Here is a 6849-nt window from a genome sequence, read left to right on the forward strand (position 1 = left end):
CTCAATAGGGGTCCAAAACGAGATGGTCTACCAAAGAGCAATGCACAATAAGTGCTTCTAGACTTATCTCAACAGGGGATCAAGAGAAGAGATGGCTACATCTCAATAGGGGTTTAAAAGGAGGTAGTCTATCAAAGAGCTATGTGCATCTAATGGAGCTTAAAAGACCTTAGGGTTAGCTTCATTAAAGACCTCCAATGGTTAGTGTTGAAAGTTCTTTGACCTTAGGCAAGCTAGGGTCAAGCTTGATGTGGGAACCCGACCTAAGCTTGAGGTGCTTGTCGTGCTTGCTGACTAAGGTGCTTGAGGTGCTTGTCGTGCTTGATGACTAAGGTTCTTGAGGTGCTCATCGTGCTTGATGACTAAGGTTCTTGAGGTGCTTGTCCTTCTTTATGGCTAAGGTGCTTGAGGTGCTTGTCATGCTTGATGAGGAAGGTGCTTGAGAAGCTTCCCGTGCATGGGGGGTAAGGTGCTTGAGTCAAAAAGAGACCCTACAAAGTAGGAAGAAAGCCCCAAAGTTAGGGAAATCTTTGAGTTAAACTCCCACTCACCCAAAGGGCACTCCCTTTTCTCAAGGGGCACATGGACACATGTCAGACTCTCCCTTTGCTTAGCCACATAGTGTGCTTGAATGCTATTTGCTGGGCTGAAGAGGGGTCCAATGAGCTTCTAGTTCCATTCAAGAAATATCTAGATATTTTCAGGCTCTCTCTCTTAAAGGGATAAGACAGACACTTGTCCAAAGTCTACCCATGTGCTTGAATTGCATGTTGCATGTGATTGGATTGGGGGAGAGGGGTGCAATGTGCTTGAGGCACGAGAAAAAATAAGAACTCACCCAAAGAAAGAAACGGGTCTATGGGGGGTATACACCTCTCACACACTCACTTTTTTGGGACATTCTCACTTGGTGAAAGTAGAGGAACTCCACCTTCTTCTCCAAGCTTGTTGAGAAGTGAGAGCCTACACCAACACTCTTGGCTATGGAATAAAAATCCAACCAAGTGACGTGCTTCAATTCTTAAGCTTGCAATCTTCTCCATCTTCATTACTTTCTATTATGTATGCTAGCAAGAAGTGTGATGATAAGTGAAGAGATTTTTATTTCTCCTATGGAATGTTTCTTCTTCCTGTTTCCTACCCTCATTCCCTGTTAGCTCTCTCCACCTTCAAAGGTGTTTGAGGCCTTGGGATTGAGGCTTGGGATAGTTAATTCTTTCTATAGATTTTATGTTATGCTCGTGATGCATGAAGCTTTCCATCTTCATTGCATCACCTAGATCACAAGGATCACAAAGATTGTATTGTACCAAGTCAGCATATGCAATTGTAGGCACACGAATTGATTGGTTACAAAATATTAAACAATTTGTTAGCACTACAACATTAAATTCTAATATAATCAAATGCATAAGCAGGTGTAAAGATAAAAAAATAAGCAAACCCGGGGTCGCTAATTTAACAATCGAAAGGCACTAAAGGTCAACTATTAATACCATGGGCAAGCTTCTCAATTCTCTTTGGTCAATTCAGTTGTTTAATCGTGAGAGCAAAGTATTTCATGTTCAAGGGCTGACTAGAGGTTATACCTAGAAGACCTTGTAGTAAAGAGAAAATTTAGTTTGAATTTAAAAGTCCAAAAGAGTATTATTCATTCCCTCTTTTAGGGTGTGTCCTAGTTTTTCAGTTCCTAAGGACGTAGTGGGGTACTGAAGTTCCTCTCTCTCTCTCTCTCTCTCTCTCTCTCTCTCTCTCTCTCTCTCTCTCTCTCTCTCTCTCTCTCTCTCTCTCTCTCTCTCTTATGCGTGCATGTGCGCTTGGGAATCTTGCCTCATAGTTGAGTAGTGAAATATGAGCTTTCTCCCTTGCTCTAGCATATGCCTATAGATATGGAGAACTAGCATACAACATTACTGCCACTAACGCCAATGCTAGAAATGGAGGTGTGTTGTAATATGATGGTAATAAAATATTGTGGGTAGCCTACTTGTTTAGTTGGTCATATCATTGCATGTTTGGAGATGGCATGTTTGGACTTACAACATCAACTGTTGATAGCTATTCATTTAAGTGATCTCAAGTAAGTAATGTGTTATGCATATTTATAGCTCTCAAGAGAAATAATAAAGGAGCCATTACAGGCAATGAATTACAACTCCCAGGAACCAACTCTTCTTATTATCAAGAAATATGAGAGAGAAAGAAAGAGTAAACAGTTGGAGAGCAAACAAATGAAAGTTGAGCGAGGACATCATGTCGTTAATGATGAAAAGAAAAATAAAATCTCCCTTGGGACTGTGAGAGATTTTAAGAGTAGGACTGAAGGTTTTGGTACATATGGAAAGTGGGAAATCCAGAATCTTGTTGCCCAACATATGCTTGTTTGTGCTACAAACGGAGGTATGGCTGCCCTGCAAAATACAAAAATAACATGCTACAAGCCATAAACGAACAATCTGCATACTTGATGCCTCGCATAGCACATAATTTCCGACACATGCGAACAAAAAAGGATAGAGAGTGGAACAGAAGAAAAGGAGCACGTGCAGGCACATCTCCTAGAGCAGAGTGCTACGCTGGCACGACAAAAAATGAGAGGAAGGAGCAGAGAAGAGCAACGCAGACACTAGATGCAATCTCCCCCCATGCAAGAGTGAGAATTTTCCTCTTGCACGTAATTATTTATAGATTTCTTGAATGCCCAAAAATGAGTACAAACTGGCTGGTCGGTCATAAATGGCCAAAGCTCATAAAGAGCACTTGAATAATCAAATATACATAAAATGTAATATCCTTTCACATAATCCATTATTTATTGATGCTTTTTCCACCTTCCAGTTGCAATAAATAGGTAGATATCAATTTCATAACATACCTCTCCATTGGAAATCAAATGTCCTCAATTGCAAAGATAAGAATCTGCAAACCGTACTTGTCAGAATTAGCGATTAGTATTTTGTGTCAAAAAAATATCACAGAGAAAAATTGATGAAACTAAACAGCAATGCTTATGCCTTTCGTCATCTACATAATACCTTTTCTAGCGTCCCATACCACTAGAATAAGCACTATATGTCATATCCTGATGAATCAGGATGTCATTAGTCACACTCAGCATTCAATAAATCAAAGATCATCAATCCCAAGTCCAATTCCACAAATACTCTCGTGAAAGAAAATAATCATATACCCATTTCCATTTCCAAGTCAAATCCAAAATATATGTCAACATATACCCATTGAAAATCCAAATCCAAATATTCTGCATTGGGTATACATGGGTACAAAAGCATGTCAAGCAGGGATTTCATTAACGTGATCACACATACATGATCACGTTAATAACATTGAGCGATCACATTTCAAAATACGTGATCATGTTAAATATTCATGTGACTTCCCTTTAACCTATAGGAATTGTCCAATTCCATAGCCCACTAAGGTTTTTTCATTTCTTGGTGGGCTGGGTTTAGCATTCTTATAGTTTTCCGATGGGCCATTGAGAAAAAGACATACCCCGATGAGGTTTTGGTGGGTTGCCACATCACCACTTATCGGTTTTTTTATGATCACATTAATTGTGATTATGTGAATGTGATATTAAACATTGTGATCACAAGAAATTTCAGGTGATCACGTAAATATTGAATCCCTGATGTCAAGGATAGTGGTGTCTAGCCATTGCAACATGATTATGCGATTGGTGTTGCCTAAATCGGCAAATCTACACCTGGCGTACTCCCTAAATTGATGAGTTTTCACTAATGCTGCCTAAATTGGCAAGTCTGTATCTATCATATCAATTTTGCAAATTGTGGTGTGTTGCCTAAATTGGTGGATCTACACCTAAATGAGCATGTACACACTTCATAAATTGGTGAATTTGTGTGTATGTGACCAATGGACTAGGCAAGGCATAAAAACTACAAAACAATTATCGAGCACCAAACTGGAGTAGGGTATAATACTAAAGTAAGCACCAAATATTGGTTATCGTTCCAACAAACTGATCTCATGCTAGAGAAGTGTGTACGTGGAGAGAAATGCAAGTAAGAAAGGGTTGCTAGTATCAAACTCAAATGAAAGTGTAGCAAAACAATTTCAAAATTTGTGAATGTTGTGTTGATAATGAAATGAGAGAGCATCCTATGTAAGGTAAATCAATACATGTCAAGTAAAATACATAGAAAGAATAGCAGTGTGACTTAACGTTGATAAGAGTGGAACGACATTGTTGCTTGCTGCAAATGTGCTTGGAAATAGAGTCATGAGAAATTAGATACATGGAGGTAGTCAGATATGCTACCATTGTCGTAGCTGCATTTGCAAAAGAGACGCTTCTCAAAGAAAGCAGGAAAGATGATTTTGTGTTAAAGTCAGGCAAAGATGTATTAACACTTGAAAGTTCTGAAATTCAAAGAAAAACTATGACTAACAAATTGATGTGTAAGGAATCATGGAATGATGAGTCCAATAGTGTTGTATCTTTTGACCTTATCCCATTGAAAATGATAACTTGGTATCATGGCCATAGCTGTTATTTTTTCCATATCGTGTATGACCATACTCATCACTCATAAGAAACATTGGGGTCCCCAATGATAACATTAAGGCCACATGAAAGTTCTTGATTTGGCGTGAGCGTAGAGAGAAAGCATGTGGGTCAGTGGTTTCACGTGCCATTCCACAATTCCAACTAAAGTTATTGTTGCACCCATCATTTCCTCCTTTTCCATTTGCCTTATTGTGCTTTTGATTGTAGGCCACAAGATTGTATAGAGAGAATCCATCGTGAGCTATTACAAGATTTATGCTATGGAAGGGTTTGGGGTTGTTGACATGATACATATCTACTGATCCACTAAGCCGTGTTGCAAAAGAAGATGTCATCGCATCGTCGCCCTTGATGAACTTACAAACATCATCTCCATACTTCCCATTCCACTTTGCCCACCTATCCCAATTTGGAAAGCAGCCCACTTGATAGAGTCCTCCACAATCCCAAGGTTCTACAATAAGCGTGCAGTTTGCAAGAGCTAGGTCTTTATTTATCAATAGCCCATATAACTGGAGGAGTACTAAGAGGCTGCCCATCACCTCCATGACAAAGAAATCTTGCAATAGAAAAATGAAAACCAACTCCAGGGTACTCTTCCACCCGCATCGAGAGTAGTTCCTCAACTTCACATAGCTTGTTGTGTCCACCATGTAGCATGTCAAATTATTAATTCCTCAAAATGATGTCGTGTATGGAAATTCATCATTAGCTTCATTGGTATGATTATAGACCATATCTAGGATTACCTTGATCCCTGCTTGATGAAGAGCCTTCACCATTAGCTTGAGCTCTAAAGGCCATCGACACGGTAGCCATAGACAACATTATTAAGCAGAAGCTTCTCAACACAAACATGACACACATCTCCAGTCTTGTTCATCAAAGGGTTTAAAGGAATTTTAATGGTTGATTTTTCTATGTCATTGGCTAAGGACAAACACATAGTAACATCTATAGCATGTTTTGTGTACAGTGCAAAGTTAACACCACTTTCAACAATTGAAACCTAAAAACTTTTTTGTTTGTATGTTAAAGTAACTGGGTGGTTGCTACAAAAATTTTTGAATACAGAATTGCACAAATGAGGTGTGCCAGGAGCATCCGGAAGGCTCTCACACTAAATTTTGAGTTCACATGTGGGAGAACAATGATAAAATGATTTTTTTTTTGCTGTTTTCAAGAGCTAGGCAAATGTGAACTGATTAAAGTTCTTCAAAGGGAGACTCTCATACCATTTTGTAGATTGTTGCCATGTGCACATCTAATCCTATGTGCATGTGGATAAGCTATACCATTCTAGGGTTTAGGAGAGCGTAGGAAGTGTTCTAGTACCCTTGTGAGCCTATGCGTAGGCCGTGTATGTCCAGGCACTTAGATTAGTTGCACAACCGTTAGGACACAACATTCGCATTTTCCAAGTCAGTGAACCCTTTTTGAGCCTGTACCATTTGCAAAAATTTTCATTATTTTATTTTTTTATTTATACCAGAATTTCCAAGGTCATGGGCTGTAGGGACAAGTGCTCAACCCAACATGATTTTCCTATTTAAGGAGAGGTGGGGCGCCCAGTGTCCAATAGAAGTTCACCAACTTGCAATGCTTCTCCTCAGCAGGCTGACAAAGAACCTAGTGTTTTCAACCATCAAAATCTTTGCCATTTTGGCATCACCTATCACAAATTGTTGATGTGTCAATCCACTGAAGAACAATGCCAACCTGTAGATCCTTGCCAAGGGGCCTAACCCTAAGAGGAGCAACAATAGAAGAAAAAGAAGTCCTACCAACTTATGAGACTCCATCCGATGGGGCCCAAGTGACATAAAGACATTGAAATAAAGAAAGCCCACACACGTGCGCGTGGAGAAGATGACCTGGCAGTTGTACAAATTTTCAGAATTTTTGTTGACAGTCTATATGTATTTCTAGATTATACGCTGACATGTTAACGTGGTAGGCTCTACAGAATTCTACATTTCACGTTGGATTCTGATGTGGTAGAACTATATGGAAATCCTTGTTTTTATGCTGACAACTTTTTGGGCTTGGTGCTTTTGGACCAGATGCTTTTGAGTTTGATGATTTTCATGTAATTTCTTTCAAGGCCTGCAGAGGGCTCACTTTCTGGCACGCTTCAAAGTGAAGGTGCATGAAATTGGAGTACCGGCATTGTACTCAGTTGAAGCAATATAAAGAAATATTCAAAGCGGCACCAACATTTGGGGTCAATACTCTTTGGGGTTCTTTGATCAATGCATTTAGCATCACGCTCCTTATCATATGAAGATATATTT

At 39.3% G+C, this 6849-nt stretch overlaps 1 pseudogene; it reads right to left on the bottom strand.

Annotated features, from left to right (window-relative positions):
- Positions 1-4454: 4454 nt before the first annotated feature.
- Positions 4455-6216, bottom strand: LOC147460744 (isoamylase 3, chloroplastic pseudogene; annotated as a pseudogene).
- Between the last annotated feature and the right edge of the window lie 633 nt (positions 6217-6849).

The sequence above is a fragment of the Adiantum capillus-veneris genome, chromosome 3, assembly GCF_014529385.1.
Source record: "Adiantum capillus-veneris isolate H3 chromosome 3, ASM1452938v2, whole genome shotgun sequence".
Classification (NCBI taxonomy): domain Eukaryota; kingdom Viridiplantae; phylum Streptophyta; class Polypodiopsida; order Polypodiales; family Pteridaceae; genus Adiantum; species Adiantum capillus-veneris.